We start from the raw sequence: 18,741 nt of genomic DNA on the forward strand, positions 1-18,741 counted from the left end.
TCAAATTTAAATCTTGTTTTTTTACAGTTTTAAACTGATCAAGTGTGTTAAAATTACTTATGTTAAATTACTTTCTTATGTAATGAGTATTATGTTACTTTTCTTTAGATTTCTGACCAATTAAATCAGGTTTGTCTTCAATGTTCAAAGTCATATAAATCTAAAGGAGGTCTCAAAAGACACATACGATCAAAACATATGACCAATGAAGGTGAAATTTCTTGTATCAGCATTGAAGATATTGATTCATTAATTGCGTGTCAATTTGACATTAATGATTTTTACCCCTCAATAACTGCAGATATTTTAGATAAGACTATTGAATTTGCAAAAAGCCACACAGTTATTCCTGATGACACAATCCGTACAATAAAACATTGTAGAAATACCTTACTTTATTTTAATAAGTAAACTTGGAAAAAGAAAAACATACATGACTGCCTTGATGTAACAATGGGCGTTTATGACGGAGCAGAAATTTGTGAATTTGTTGGACTATATATTTTAGATTTGTTAAGTAAAATAATCAGTATAAAAGATTTAGGCCTTTATCGCGACGATGGTTTAATAGTAATGCGTAGAAAATCTGCTCCACAGCTCGACAAAATTAGAAAAGATATTATAAAAATTTTTTAAAATATTGGCTTTCAAATCGAAATAAACATGAATTTAAAAATTGTGAATTTTCTTGATGTCACATTTAACCTCTCTGAAAATTCATATAAGTCTTTCAAAAAACCAAACGATGAACTATTATATATTAACATTAACTATAACCATCCACCCCAAGTTCTAAAATAAATCCCGATTTCAATTAATAACAGACTAAACCAAAACTCCTCAAATGAAAATGTATTCAATTCCTCTAAACGAATATTTGAAGATGCCCTAAAAAAAAGTGGTTTTGAAAATTTTGAACTAAAATTTGACCCTGAAAAAAAGAACACAAAAAAACGAAATAGAACTAGAAATGTAATTTGGTTCAACCTCCCATATAGCAAAAATGTTTCTACTAACATAGGAAAAGTGTTTTTAAAATTGGTCGATAAGCATTTCCCGCGATCTAATAAATTACATAAAATTTTTAATCGAAATACAATTAAAGTTAGCTACAGTTGCACAAAAAATATGGAAAGAATTATAAAAGGTCACAATAAGGCTTTGTTAAACAAAAAAGAAATCCTAAATGAAAAAACTACAGAAAATTGTAATTGTAAACAAAAAATCAATTGTCCAATGAGTGGAAGTTGTTTATCAAAAAATGTGGTATATAAATGTGTTGTTTCCTCTAAGAATGTACCTGATAAACAATATATTGGCATAACAGAGGGTGAATGGAAAAAACGTTTTGCCAATCATAAGCAATCTTCAAGAATAAAAAGTATTTAAAAGACACCATGCTGTCAAAATATATATGGGAATTAAAAGAAAAAAATATTGGTGATTTTATACTGAATTGGTCTATCCTTAAAACAGCGCCTGCATATAACAATATTTCCAAAAAATGCATACTATGCCTATAAGAAAAATTTGAAATAATTACACATGCAAATCAAGAATGCTTATTAAACAAAAGATCGGAATTAATTTCTAAATGTAGGCACGAAAATAAGTTTCTCCTAAAAAACTATAAAAATAAATGAGTTCAAATAATATTTACATTAATTACCCTTTTTAAAAAAACATTTAAAAGAAATAGCATAAGTAATCATTTCTAAAGAATTCTTTTTATAGTAGTGTCAGCAAATTCCACAAATGTATGAAAATTTACAGTAGTTAAGACATATGCAACTTCCTGTAAATTAATTTTTGGTATAAATTGAAGTTGTATTAATTTGATCATTCATTTCTGATGAATCTTTGTTGATGAAACACAGTGTTAAATGGAAAAAACTTTTGTTAAGTGATTTTCTACTAATATATATATATATATATATATATATATATATATATATATATATATATATATATATATATATATATATATATATATATATATATATATATATATATATAGATATATAGATATATATATATATAGATATATAGATATATATATATATATATATATATATATATATATATATATATATATATATATATATATATATATATATATATATATATATATATAGATATATATATACATGTGTCAAGATGAAGATTCCAATAATTCGAATCTTGAATTGACAGGGTAGAAATCAATTCATCAAACCAGAGGTAAAGGAATGGGCGGCGGTATATGTTTTTATATCCACGATACAATGCAATTTAAAAAAGCAGAAAATCTTAGCCTTCGTAGTGATGAATATGAGTCATTAACCTTAGAACTGATTAATAATAAGAAAAAAAGTACAAAACGTTTTTTTAACCGCAATTTATAGACCACAACAGATAGTGGTAATATAAAATTGTTTGAAAAATATTTAGAACAGTATTTAGAAACGGTAAGAAATAAAAAACTATACTTAATGTGGGACTTCAATATAAACCTTTTAGACATATAAACTGATAATAAAGTTAAACGCTTTATAAATATTCTTTATCAACATAGTATATTACCATTAATTAACAAACCAACTCGTGTTACTCATCAAACTAAAACACTCATAGACAATATCTTTACTATTAATTTTTCAAAAAATAACACTCAAAGTGGAATCATAAAAACCGATGTAAGTGATCATTTTCCATTTTTCAACTTTTTTACTTCTAATTCAATATGCAAAGAAAAATCTGACGGGATATTAAACAAAATAATATATATAAAAAAAGGGAAATAAATAAAAATAGTATTAAAATTTTTCGCGGTCACTTATCGCTATTAAACTCGCTAACAACTTATCAACTACAAAGACGCAAATAAAGCTTATGAACATTTTATCTGTGAGTTCAGTAATGCTTATAAAAAAGCATTTCCAAAACAAGAAAAAATAATCAAGCTCAAAAACTTACAAAGTCTATGGATTTCACAAGGCCTCATCAAACCTTCCAAGAAAAAACAAAAACTCTACGAAAAATATTTTAAAATAATTACTTTCAAAAATGAAAAAAAATACAAAAGTTATAAAAACCTTTTTGAAAAACTTAAGAAACAAGCTAAAAAAAATTATTATTCAAATCTTTTACAAAATAATATTGGTAACAATAAATATCCTGCCAAACCATATATGGTTTGGCAGGATATTACCTGGATATTTAAATATCGATAACAAAAGCATTGCTATTAATGATCAAAAAAAGATTACTGAAAGTTTTAACAATTATTTTACAAACATTGGAAACACACTAGCTAATAAAATAACTCAAAGTAAAAAAATATTTAAATCATATTTAAAAGAAGTGGACTTTGTAATGGACGAGTTTGACTTATCTTCTGATGAGCTTCGAAACGCATTTAAAACAACACAACTAAAAAAGAGTCCGGGCCTTGATGGTATAAGCTCTCAGGTGGTTAAAGAAGTTTATGATATTATTTAGTATCCCTTATTGTATATCTTTAATCTTTCATTAAGAAGTGGAGTTTTTCCTGAACACTTAAAATTAGCACGCGTAGTTTCGATATATAAAAGCGGAGATAACTCTACTTTATCAAACTATAGGTCTATCTCCATACTTTCATGCGTCTCAAAAGTACTAGAGCGCATAATGTACAACAGACTTTTCATACCTCCAAAATAACAATATCTTTTTTAATAACCAATACGGATTTAAAAAAGACCATTCAAATGAAAATGCAGTAATAAAGTTAGTTAACGAAATTTTGAATGGGTTTGACAAAAATCAATACACACTTGGAGTACTTATCAATTTGTTAAAGGCGTTTGATACAGTGGATCACAAGATCCTTCTATACAAACTTAGTAATTATGGTATAAAAAATAAAAATCTAAAATGGTTTAGATGCTATCTTAACACTCGGAAACAAGCTTTATATTACAATAAAACTTACACTTCCCTTGAAACCATTACTTGTGGCGTTCCCCAGGGATCTAATCTAGGTCCTTTGCTTTTTCTTGTCTATATTAACGACATATTTTTATCATCTCGTATACTGAATTTTACTCTTTTTGCAGATGACACCCAAGCTTTCTACACTCACTCAAATATTAAAACTATTTTTAACACAGTAAATCAGGGGCTTGAAGAGCTAAGCGATTGGTTTAAGGCCAACAAACTTTCCTTGAACATTGAAAAAAGCAAATACATTCTTTTCACAAAACCATCAAAGTCAGACACATTAAAACTTCCAGATATTTTTGTTGACAAAACAAAATTAAAAAGAGCATTTTCTGTGAAGTTTCTAGGAGTCATTTTAGATGAACGTATTAGCTGGAAAGAGCATATCAAGTTGTTAGAAAATAAAATATCTAAAAGCATTGGGATTATACATTAAACTAAATATATTTTAAATAAAGAATGTCTAAAAAGTTTATACTTTGCATTTGTTTATAGCTACATTAGCTACTTTAATGTTGCCTGGGCAAGTACTTACCAATCAAAACTAGCCTTAGTCTATAAAAAACAAAAGCAAGCATGCCACATTTTCACAAATGGATATGTTAATGCTAAACAAATAATGAAAGAACTGAGAGTTCTTAATATTTATGAACAAAACATCTATAGATCCTTCAGTTATGTTCAAAGTAAAAAATATTTTGATCCCAAAAATATTCCATAATTACTTCCAACTTATTGATCATAAGTACGAAACAAAACATTCTAAGCAGAACTACTATATTCCGAAAATGTCTTCGAGACAATCCAAATTCTCAATATCTAGAAGAGGACCACAATTGTGGAACTCATTTCTCACAAATGAGATTAAAACGATAAACTCTTTTCAACATTTTAAATGTGTTGTTAAACAACAGTTACTTGACCTCAACATTACTGAAAAATGTCTTATTTTTAAAAAACTTTTACACGTCTTGAAATTTTTTTTCCATTTACACAAAATCTCGAAGTGTTTATGGTTATATTTATAAAAATGCATTTAATTGTATTTATATTTATAAAGATACATTTACTTGGCTATTTTACTTATACGAGTTCTTATATTTGTATATATTTAAATATCTTACAATTTGTGTTTATTTTATATTTAATTGATACTAATTGTAAAATATAATTAAAATTAACAGGGCAAGATGATGAGACCATCGCCTTCTGCTAGCTCCAATCGATTTGTTACGTTAACAAATTTTGTAAAAAATTTTATATTGACGAAAAAAATAATAATAAATAAATAAATGGTAGTATTATCAGAACAAATGATAGTATCATCAGCGAAACATACCACCTTAGATGTGAGAATTTCTAGGAGATCCTTAATGTAAATTAAAAAAAGTATAAGGCTAAGGATAGAACCACGAGAAACTCCTGAAGTTACAGGAAATGAAGGAGAGTGCTGTCAATGGAGGACAACTTATATTACGATTGGTAAGAAAAGATTTAATAATATTAATGATGTAACCTGATACACGGTAAGTTTATGAAAAAAACCAGCATTCTAAACTTTATTAAAAGCTATAGAAATGTCGATAGCGATTCTTTCAAACTAAAACAACAAGGTTTTTGGAGTTATGTGGTTTTTGTAATGTTTTGGGTATTTCCATAAAAAAAAGTTTGCAAACAAAGTACTACATGAAGTTAAATTTGTTACAACAAATTCATCTAAAAGATGGAAAAATTTCAACAAATTTTTAAAAAGTTGTAAACGATTTAAACCATGTGGTTTTTGAGGTCCTGTACTAAAATAAACATTAACTTCAAGTAATTAAAAAGAGTACAATACGAAGACAAAAAAAAACTTTAAAACCCCTGGGAATAACTTTTACTATATAAAAGTACAAAACAAAAAGCAAAAAAAACATGAATTTTTTTTTTGTACAAAATATGTGACAAAAGAAAAAATCATGCGCCTTTCTAACTGTACAGTAAGGGTCTGCGTCTCGTAAAAAATTTATTTCAATACCAATACCAAGACAATTCCATTATAGTCTTGAAATGTTTCAAGACATATCAATACGTTTTCAAAGTGGTCTTTTTGCATAAAAATAATTTCAAGAAAATCAAGACTTGACAAGACTTTTCAAGACCAAAAATTAAGTCTTGAAATTGTTTTCTAAATTACAAGACTTCAAGTGCATTTTTCTTTTAAAAATTTGGAAAGGAATTAGTTTTTTTTTAAAAATATTTATTTATCATATTTTTTCACAAAAAAATCATAGAACTGTTTTCAGTATGTAAATGTTTAGTTTTAACTTGAACTGATTAACATTCCATATCACTGATTAATGGTTGATGAATCAGTACTTGACCCAGGGATAACATTATCTTCATATTTGATATTTGCTGCCACAAAATTCCACGTGGACGAGGCATGGCTTCACTTACTGTTTCTTTGAAATAAAATACTGAGACAGTTCAATTTTTGCGTTTAAATTTGGCTAGCTACAGAACGGAAATAGATGCAATGCTATTAAAAAAAGCATGAGCAAGTCTATTTAACTTAGTTATTATATATTTATTTAGTTATTTAGGTTATTATATATTCTTGCTTAAATGTGCACGGAACTAAAATTCTAATGTTTAAAAACATAAGAATCACAAAAAAAAATAATATCAAAATTATAATAAATAGCATAATAACTTACATGTTATTATGCTATTTATTATAATTTTTTAAAAATGTTTTATTTACTTATTTAAACCCAGAATTTAAAATTCTACACTTAAATTTTACGTTCTTAATTTAATGATTTTGCTTTGCTACTTTAATTTTGTGACAAGGAGAGGGAGGGGGTTAGTCGAAAAAAAAAAAGTTAGATAACATTTTATCTTTAAGGGCTATATTAAAAAAAAAGTAATTTTTTTTTTTTTTTTTTTTTTTTTTTTTTTTTTTTTTTTTTTTTCTTTCTCTGTTTTAATATAATATAAGATTTTACAACTTCGTAATATAAAATTTCAATAAATAAAATAAGTAAAACAGATAGGGGCTCAAAGAAGATGAGGATGACAGTACGTTATCGCAATCTTTTCATAGAGCCCCTATAACAAGATTTCAAAAAAATATCGTAATATGTTAATGCGTAATAAAATTTCAATAAAATATCGTAATAAAACGCGTAATTCGCTAATAAAATTGATAAGCAACCAACAAAAGTAGAAATAAAACAAAAACAGATTTATGAGAAATTATTCAAAGTATGATTAACCAAAAACATTTCTTATATTTTAAAAATTTCTTTTTTTGTTAAAAACTTGAAGGAACTTAACGAATTTACCGTGCCTTTGAATCCTTTTTGAAAAGTATTCCATACTTTTGGACCTCGATATAGAATGCTGTACTCTGAATATTTGTTTATTATCCGAGGCAGTTTATATGTGTTGGACATATTCGCTCTAAGATTATAGCTATCATTTTTATTTATTTTAAACTTGTTATTAAAGCTTATAGGAGAGATATTGTGATTATAACGATACATGAAAATTAAATGCTGGTAGATATTAATTTCAAACACATTCATCATTTTCATATCTTTCATTAAGGGCTTAGCGTGTTCACGCCTATTTTTTGAGTAAATGATTCTGCAGGCATGTTTTTGTAGACTATAAATTTTTTTAATCTTTGCCGCTTGAGTACTTGCCCATGAAATGTTTGCATAGCTGATGAAGCTATGAATTAGCCCAAAGTAGATTAATTTAAGACTATTTTTATTGACGTAGGAGCGAACTCGATACATCAAACCTATTATTTTGGTGATTTTTGACTGGATATATATTATATGTGGAAGCCAGGATAATTTTTCATCAACAATGATTCCTAAGAATTTTATATTGGATTGCTTATTTACTAGTTTATCATTTAGAGATAGGTTAGGCAACTTGAGAGGAAGATTTTCTTCTTGTGTTTTTTTGTGAAATAGTATATACTTTGTTTTCTCAGCGTTAAGTGAGAGTTTGTTTGCCTTAAACCAGTTGTTTACTTTACACAGTTCAATATTCATGTCTGCATATAATTTCTTGATATCATTGTTGGTGAGAAATAAGTTTGTGTCATCTGCAAACATGACCGAGTTCATTTTTAAAGATGCATTACAAAAGTCATTTATATATATTAGAAAAAGAAGTGGACCAAGAATCGATCCTTGCGGGACTCCACATATGACATTTAATACTCCAGATTGGACATTATTTACATATTGTTTTCTGTTTGTAAGATAGCTTTTAATCCAATAATAACTTTTATTTATTATTCCGTAGTGCCTTAATTTATCTAATAGAATGCAATGGTCCACTGTATCGAATGCTTTTGATAAATCAAGAAACACTCCTAAAGTAAATTTATTATTTTCAAAACCATTAGTTATTTGATTTACTATTTCAATGATTGCATGCTCTGTAGAGAGATTTTTTTGAAAGCCAAACTGATTTGGGTAAAAAAAATTGTTTTTAATGAAGTAATCATAGATTCTATTATAAACTACACGTTCGAAGAGTTTTGAAAATACAGAAAGTATTGATATAGGCCTGTAGTTTGTAATGTCAGAATGATCATTACATTTGTATAATGGAATTACTTTTGCCAATTTAAGTACATCCGGAAATATCCCAGAATTTAATGAGAGCTTAAGTATATGAAACAGGGGTCTATTAAGACTGTGTTTGTTTGCAATAACTATATCACTAGATATCTCATCAAATCCTGGAGCCTTTTTTTTTTTTAAGGAGGCAAAGGCTGCCTCTAATTCTTCATAGCCTAATTCATAATCAAGCATGGTAACGTTATTCGTGTTTTTAAGATAGGTTTTAAAGGATACAGATGTTGGTACAATTTTATTTACAAGATTTGGACCAATATTTGTAAAATATTTATTGAATTCTTCTGAAATTAGTTTTTGAAAAAATATATCGTTATTTTCAATAACAATTCGTTTAGGAAGAGAAGGTGAATTTAGTTTTTCTCTTCCCATTAAGAGATTAATGATGGACCATGTTTTTTTGCTATCAAATTTGCATTTGTTAATTTGATTACTGTAATATTTTTTTTTTGCATTTTTAATGAGATCTTGGTAAAAAAATTTATAATTTTTGTAATTTTTTTCATTATCATTGTTTCTATTTTTCAAAAATTTATTGTAAAGTTTTTGCTTTTTTTTTGAGCACTTTAATAACGATTTATCCATCCACGGATTAGCAATTGCTTTTGACTTAATTGTTATTATCTCTTTTGGACAGGTTTCATTAAAGTACTCCAAAAATGTACTTAAAAAGGCATTGTAAGCTTCATTAGTATCTTTACATTTATATACGTTGTTCCATGTTTCTTGTTTTAGTCTACTTGTTAATTTATTAGTGTTACTCAATTTTAAATTTCGTTTTTTATCTCAACCATAAAAATTATCTCAACCATAAAAAAAAAAACAATAATAAATCTTTCTATCTCTAAAAAAGTTTGCGATTTTTTGAAAAAACTTTCGCTCTTGAAACACCAACTTAAAGCTCAACGGAGAATAACTTTAAAAAAACGCACTTTTCTTAATAAAAAGCCGCATCTAGAGCGTTTCAAAATGTATCATCTTAAGCTAATTCACCAAGTACTATCATAATTTAAATAGCATGACAACAGCTTATGTATTATTTCATATAACCCATGGAATTAGCAGTAGAGAAGCATAAAATATTGAGGGTATAATAAATTTTTGATGATCTTGATTCGTTCTGATGTAATTACAAAATATTGAATAATAAAAAATTATAGCGGGAATGATAAATTGTTTTAATTGTAAAAAAATGAAAGGATTAACTATTCAACCATAAAATTAAAATAATTAACACTGTCAATTAGGATGAATATATTTAACCAAAAAAATTAACAAAAAATTCAGTAGTATACCCTTAAAAGAGGTTGTACCATTTTAGGAACCTGCTCATCATGGTTGTACCATCTTAGGAACCTGATAATCAGATCAGGTTCCTAAGATGGTACAACCATGATTGAGATGGTACAGCCAGATTTGAGATTTTTAGAGATAGAGAATAGAATCCAAAGTAAGAAAGTGTCGAGCCCGATAAAGAGATGCAACATTAGCAGATGCTAATTTTGCAACAGATTTGATAAATGTTTTTCAAGAAAGATCATAAGTAAGACTTAACCCTAGAAGATGAAGGGTACATTACCGTTTATAAATATAGGAAGATCTAAACTATTGTGATAACGATTGGCTGAAAAAAATTGAGTTTTATCTGAATTGAAGTTCACCAGCCACTGTGAGCTGATGCTGTAGCGGAAGTGAGATCTTTTTCAAGCTCAAATGCCCCCTCCAAGCAATCAGAGAGTGTTGGCTTCTTATCACGACAAGAATAAATGGTAGTATTAATCAGCAAACAATGCCACCTTAGATGTGAGAATATCTGGAAAATTATTTATGTAAATTAAAAAGAGTATAGGGCCAAGGTAGAACCCAAAGGAGCCCCTGAAGATACTGAATAAGAAGAGGAGTGCTGTTCATCAAGGACAACTTTTATAATACGATTGGAAAGGAAGGAATCAATAATCTTAAAAATGTTGCCAGCTACACCATAAGAAGAAAGCTTATGGAAAAGACCAGCATGCCAAACTTTATGAAAAGCTTTAAAAATGTCAAAAGCGATGGCCTTAATCTATCCGCCTTTATCTAATGCACGATAAAACCTATCGGTTATTACTGTTAGCAAATCAGCTGTAGAACGAGAAGTTCGAAATCCAAATTGATCCAAAGTAAGTTATTAGATTCAAGATGAGAAATTAAGTGTTTGTTAATTAAAGATTCAAAAACCTTGCTTATGATAGGAAGAAGACTAATGGGACGGTAATTAGACGGATCAGGTTGCTCTCCAAAATTTTTGAAAATAAGGATAACAGATCCCGCATTCCAGCATGCTGGAAAACAAGACTCTGATAAGCCCTTATTGAATAGTTTTGAAAGTATAGACGACAGCTCTGGAGAACACTTCTGCGAGACTATAACAGGTATTTTGTCCGGGCCACAAGCTGTAGAAGAGTCTAAGCAGGAATTACTTTAGATACAAAAGCTGGAGTGATACAAATGTCAAGCAATGGACCAAACTGTTTGTTATAAAAATAATAGATGACAAATTATTTTTCTTGATGCTTATGATGAATATTAAACACACAAAGTTTTTTTCATAAATATATATTACATGTCTAGACATATGTAATATGTTAATAGATAAAAATATATATAATATACCGATGTAATATTTAGAAATATATGTCTAAGTAACGCTATCTAATTTGATTTTTAATGCTTAGATAAATTGATAAAAGTTTCTTTTAATTAATTTTATATAGAATGAAAACTACTAGATTTATTTTGAGAAGTTCGTTTACATAGATTAAATAATTTGCTTGAAGTATTCAAATGAAATTACCAGGTTTAACCTTTGAAGTATTCAAATGAAATTAACAGGTTTAACCTTTGAAGTATTCAAATGAAATTAACAGGTTTATTGAAAAATATAAAATAAAAAGAACTTGGACATGATTTATAGGTGTTAAAATTAAAAGATTTAGGGTTACTCTATTTTACTAATCGTCGTCAACGAGCATTAAACAAGTCAATCTAATTTTTAAAAGAAACTAATTGACAACTAGTTGTGAATCAAGTTTAAAATTTCACTTCATGAAGGCACCATAGAAGTTCTGATGAGAAAATGATACAAACAAATAATGTGCACATATATTTCGTTTCAGTAAAACAATCATGAAAACAACATAAAACTAAAATCCACGAGTTGTGCATAAATGAAGTGTGTGATATATCTATCAGTATAAAACCATATGAAATTAAAGTTCCATGAAAACTTTTTTTTTCATCTTAAATTTAAATGCTATTCTATTTAGACTTAAATTTTGATTTCAAGATATTTAAGAGAGGATTTACTTTTTGCCCACTTATTCTGAAAATATAATTGCTTATTTATTTTTATTTTTTTACAGTTAAGAGATAATATATTGGAACGGAGCGGTTGACAACAAAGTTATAAGCAGTAGAAAATTTAAGTAAACATTTAAAACATTAACAAAAATAAGAAAAAGTGATGGTCCTAAAACCGATCCTTGTGGAACACCATTAAAAGATGTAGCTAGTTCTGAGTTGATACCAATAATTTAAACAAACTGTGTTCTATTACAAAGATAAAAGGAAAACAAGAAAAAAGGAATAAAAATACCTCTGATAGCGTAGTGTTGCAGTTTTTTTATGAGAATTGTTTTATCAACTGTATCAAATGCTTTTTTATGTCAATAAACACTCTACACGCAAAGTGTTTATTACCAACGGCTTGTCTAATTTTTTCTTTTATTTCTATCAATGAATGAGTTGTTAAGTGTTTGTTGCAAAAACCATACTGGTGTTTGTAAAGACATTTATATTTTTCAGTAAAATCTTTGGAACACTGCTTTTTCAAACAGTTTATTTAAGTTAAAAAGTGGTTAAATAGATCGATAGTTAGAGTAGTCTAAAAGAAAACCTATTTTGTGAATAGCAATTACTTTGGCTACCTTAAAAAAATGTTTCTAGAAAAACACTTTTTTTTAAAGGAATTACTCATCATAGTACATAGGGGTTTGGAGATTATGTGAGATACCAGTTTTTAGAAAAAATTTTGGTAGATTATTAGGACCAAGGCTTTTACTACTTTTAAGAGTAACTTTTATAAGATTTTACTCCTCATTTTGAGTCACGGGATCAAAGAAAAAAGAATTAGTACAAGGTGTTTTAAGAAAGTTACCAAAAACACATTTTGAAGGAACATTATTTTTAAGCAGTTTGTCCTGAATAGTAGCAAAATAGTTATTAAATATATTAGCAACACTGGTATGATCTGAGTATGAAATGACAGTTTTCATTTATTTTAAGACTAAAAAACATAATATTAGTAGAAGGTTTGATGCTTATGATTTTCTTACAGTGGGATGTCAGTATATGTATCCAAAATTGGAATTACTTTAACAAAAACAGACTCTAGAAATTCAGAGGTATAAATTAAGAGATCACTACGAATTATGTAATTAAGATTTGAATTGAGGTATTCACCTTTTTTTGACTCGGACAATGCTTAACGTTATATCCTTGTATGGTAATGTCAGTTATATTAAAATCCTCTGCGTATAAATTAGACTCGGTAGTTTCTGTCATCATGGGAGGGAGTAATAATAGTACTAACAAGACTAGAGAGATCATTGATGTGAAATGGGAGAAAAGAAATATTAAGATAGAGATAAACTTCTATACAAGGATTAATAGATTTGTTTAGCTCATTATTGTGAAGGTATTTGCATTTAGTTTTTAGATTTAACACATTGTTCATATTTTTAAGTAAGTTTTAGAGGTAATACGGGTGTTTATAAGATTTTTTATGAGGAAGATTCTTGCAGGAAAATCTTAATTTAATTTTCAGATAAGAGAGCATGCCGAATGGCATATTGTTTAATATGCAGTTAGAGCAAAACCATTCAGAAGCATTATTGGAAAGCAGATTGTAGGTATGTTTGTCAATTAGAAAACAATTTGCATGGATCTAAAAAGAGTAACAGTTGCATTGGATGGCTCTATGATTATTTTTTATTTTTTTGTTGCAAATGTTGCAATATTAATAAATTTTCAAACTTAGAATGTTTATAGAATAGAAAATACAGAAAATCAGAAAAACAAAATAATCAAACAATAAACAATAAACAGTAATCAGTAAACAAAATAGGTACAGCTTCATTTTTTTTTTTTTTGCTCTTCATTACATTTTAAACCATTACGTTAATATTTCATAAAATTTATAAGCTAAAATAAAATAATATAAACAATTACAAGTGAAGATATTTAATATATATACATATAAAATAAGAACGCGGAAACTCGTAGAAGACCATATGGTCTCGTCGTCGAGTACCGCTGTAAAAAGACGTTGTTGCATTTTTTGTTAAATATTTTACGTAGTGAATAAAAAAGTGTTTTGCAACAATAAAACAATAACAAGATTTAAATAAATAAATTTACAAAAAAACACAAAAAAGTTCACAAAAAATTTCTTAAAGATAGTTTGACAGATAATGTAACAACAACATAAGCTTGCAAATCGCCAATAATTGAATTGCAAATCATATCAAGAAAAAAGAGATTTAAATAAAAATAAAAAAATTATAAAAAATTTCTTATGGATATTATAGACAGACAATATAATAGCAATACAGGCTTGCTGATCGTAAATACAAATCATACAATTAAAATCATACATTACAAATCATATAAACCGATATAAATAACAGATAAAGAGAATTTCAAAAGGTTTTAAAAGATATGTAATTCCATTCAAAAGAAAAATCAAAGTCATTTAAGACAATTTTGTTCCAAAGATACGGTCTACGAAATGATATGCAAAATTTACAATGATTAGTTTTCAAAAATGGTTGCATCAAAAAATCATCATTTCGTAGATCGTATTTATTTTTTTGTTTTGTTGTAAATAAACTATGAAGACGGAGACGGAGACGGAGATTTCGTTGTACATAAAACAAAGAGTATTATATACGTTAGGTTAGTATACGTTTAAAACATTCATTTTTCTTAAGAGAGGCTTTGAATGAGTTCGTCAATCAGAAGAATTAACTAAACGTGCTATATGTTTCTGATGACGATGAAGAGGCAATATTTGCATAGTTAATATGGCAGTGAATAAGTGAATAATACAGTTGCATTAAAGTGCGCATGTTTTTTTTTGACAACTAATAAATTTACACACGGTTTTTTTCTTTTTTTTTTGCCATATAAATTTATTTAAGTCGTAAACCATAATATAAATACAAATAGCAGGGGCAAGAAGAATACATAATTGGTCTTATCACCAAGCCCCTTAGTCTATACCGTAAATATAAGACAACAAAAAACGTAACACTATATAATATAAAACGTTTTTCTTAAGACTTAATAAAATAAAAATCATCGGTCTTAAAGTCCTACTTTAACTTTTTTGTTTTTGTATTGGTTAAGAAAAATTAAAAAAAAAGAAAAAAAAAGAATTAGTACAAAGAAACTATATTACGTTATAGCTACACTTTTTTTTTTTTTTTTTTTTTTTTTATACATGTTTTATTTTACAACTACAAAGTGATTACAAGTTATCAACCACTGATTGGCAGTAAAGATATACAAATTTAAATCATAAATATAAAGTTCAAAATATACGAGGTAAATAAAAATATAGTTGCTTACAACTCCGAGACATGAATAAAATAAATACCAATTACAACAATATAATAACGTGTAAGTAAAAATAATCCGAGAAAAATATCTCTATATTGCTCCAATTAAAATAAAAAATACAATAATTAAAAATAATCTGACTTTTTGGAGGAGAGATTAGATGTTTCACTATAAGTTAATTTACCACATTTCAAAATAATGTTAGTGTATAAATATGATAAAAACAAAATTTGCGTAAGATTGATAAAAAGAAATACTTATTTGTAGTAATAGGAAGCTCGCAGAAGACTTAAGTCAGTCTTGTCATCGAGTACCTATTTCTTAGACGTGTAATACACATAAAAAATCAGTTGCATACGTGGTATATATATACGTGTTACATATATACCTTGTTATTAATATTATTTTTATTATCGATTTGTATTAAAAGTTAAGTTACATTTATTTATTTATTCAAATTTAAAAAAATTCTTTACAGTTGTTTAATTTGATTATTGTAGATTTTAGCATTTTTTCAGAGAGTGTTCGTTGTTTAAGTTTAATAGTGATTCGTTTCTAGAAACTAATTTGTTACATAAATAGGGACCACGATATGCAACTGAGAATTTTGAGAGTCTTGTTGTTTCAAAAGGTATCTTAAAGTTGCCTGTTGCTCTTGTATTGTATTTATTTATATTGTTTTTAAAAAAGTGTGCTGTAAAATGCTCTGGAACCAGAGTTAGTTTATATTTAAACATGAAAAGTATATTTTGAAAAATATTTATTTGGAATATATTTAGTGCGTTCATTTGTTCCAGTAAGGGTTGAGCATGAGTAAATTTGCTTTTGTTGTATACTAGTCTTGAAGCGTGTTTTTGACGTAAGTAAAGTGGTTGTAATTTAGATTTGTTGGTACTGCCCCATGCTATATTGGCATACATGAGTTAGCTATGTATGAATGAGAAGTAGATAAGTTTGAGACTTTTTTGTGACAAAAATGGTCTTGCCTTGTAAAGTAAACCTATTTTCTTTGATATTTTTGTGTTTATGTAGTTTATGTGGGGTTTCCAGAAGATGTGTTCATCAATTAGAACTCCTAAAAACTTTGTATTCAGAGCTCTTTTGATGGATATATTTTCTATATTAACTGTTGGTAGGTTCAGGGGTATTTTTTTAATTTGTTGATTAGAGTGAAATAGTATATACTTAGTTTTTTCTAAATTGAGTGACAGTTTATTCGATTTAAACCATATGTTAACTTTTTTTAGTTCAGCATTTGTTTTTTTATAGAGGTCTTCGATTGTCTTTGACGAGTAAAATAAGTTTGTATCGTCGGCAAACTTTGAGTTGCTTTTTCTATCTATAATAACCCACTGTAGCCTGTTATCAAGGTAGTTATTAAACCAATTTAAAGCTTGATTTTTTATACCATAGTTTTTCATTTTTGTCAGTAAAATCTCATGGTTGACGATGTCAAATGCCTTTGACAAACCAATAAAGATCCCTAATGTGAATTTTTTTTTTAAAATGATTTACTTATCCTATTTGAGAGGTCGAGGATTGCATGCTCAGTTGAGTGTAGCTTTTGAAAACCATATTGACCTTTATTGATGATTTTGTTGGTTTTTAAGTATTCATTTACTTTATTATAGATTATTCGTTCTAGGAGTTTTAAGAATACCGAAAAGATAGAGATTGGTCTATAATTGTTTGAAGATTTTTAGTTTATCAGGTACAATACCTGTTGAAATTGATGAATTGAATCTTTGGTAAATTGGATTACGTATCTTCTCAAAGTCACCTGAGACTACTTTGCAAGAGATATCATGATTCCTGGGGACTTAATTTTAAGTAATTTAATAGCTATTTCAAGTTCGTCTTGATTTATTTCATTGAAATTTAAAGAGCAGTGTGAGCCTGTTAAGTAACTTTTAAATGTATTATTTGGGCATTGAATTTTCGATGCAAGATCAGCACCAATGTTGGAAAAGTATTTATTAAATTCATTGGAAATATCTCGCTTGTTGTTTGATTCACTTTCATTAATTATTACTCTAGAAGGCATTTTGTTAACATTAAATTTACTTTTACCCAATAATTTCCTTCATAATGTCCCATGTCTTTTTTAGGTCACCATTAAATTTTTGTATTTGATTAGAATAGTATAAATTTTTTTTTTTTTTTAAATAGGTTTTTGTATTGCTTGTAAAGGGAAAGGTTTGCTTCGCTTCTATTTTTTAAGTATTTTACGTATAGTTTTTGTTTTCGTTTTGAGGATTTTCTTATTTCTTTTGTTATCCATGGACAATTTAAATATTTTGTTTTTATTTCTTTTTGTTGAATTGGAAAACTTTTATTATATTGTAGGATAAATAAATTTATAAAGTTAATGTACGCAGAGTTTGTGTTTCTTTGATCACATTCTTGGTAGACAGTTTGCCAATTTGTTGCCGATAGCAAGTCCTAAAATTTTTGAGTAGACGTTTCATCGATAATTCTTTTATAACATAAGATTTTTGAATTATCAATTTTTGTGAAATTTTGTGACAGAGAGAAGTATATTGAAAAGTGATCTGAAATATCTGTTTTCATTATTCCTGATTTTAGAGAAGGATCTTGTATTGAGTTTGGTAATATATTGTCAATAGCAGTAATAGATTTGGAAGTTACCCTGGTAGGTTTGTTGATAATTGGGAAGATATTAAGTTGAAACATGTCGTCAAAGAAATTTTTAGTAATAGCATGGTTGTTGTACATTAAAATATTTATGTTTATATCTCCAATTATGAATAACTTTTTCTGTTCTCTATTTTTTGTAATTATATGTTTAATATAATTTGAAAATTCACAAGTATCACCATCAAGTGGTCTGTAGCACGTAGAAACTAGAAAGTTCTTTGAGGCAGTGTTTATAACTTCCATTGTGAAGACCTCACTATTGCCATCAGAGTTTGAAAGGTCATTTCTTATCTTAGTGTTTAGATCATTCCGTATATAATTCACAATTCCTCCTCCTCTTTAGCAAACTGATCTTTCTTTAAAAATAATTTATAGTTTGGAATTTGGAGGTCAGAGTTTGTTTCTGCTACCTAGTCCGAGCACCAAGTCTCTGTTAGGCAGATCATACTGAAAGCATGTTTGCATTCAAGAAGAAAGTTTTTTAATTTGTCTATATTAATAAATAAACTTCTGATGTTTATGTGTATTACCGTAAAGTTATTTATAGTGGTTTTTAGTTCAAATTTAAAATTTTGTATATCAAAATATGCAGAATCGGAGTATTTTTCGTTTAAAAAGCTAAAGTCGTCATAACGATTATGCGGTAAAAATTTATTAGCAATTTCAAAGATATTTAAAAACGCAGCGTTTCAAAGTCTATTGTTTCATAAGCCATAATGATTTTTTAGAAAATAAAAACTTGTTAGAAAATGCGCTCGCTTAAACAGCTGTTTATTTTTTTAAATCTCTGCAATAAATTTTATCAAATTTAGTGATG

Source organism: Hydra vulgaris, chromosome 07 (assembly GCF_038396675.1).
Source record: "Hydra vulgaris chromosome 07, alternate assembly HydraT2T_AEP".
Lineage (NCBI taxonomy): Eukaryota > Metazoa > Cnidaria > Hydrozoa > Anthoathecata > Hydridae > Hydra > Hydra vulgaris.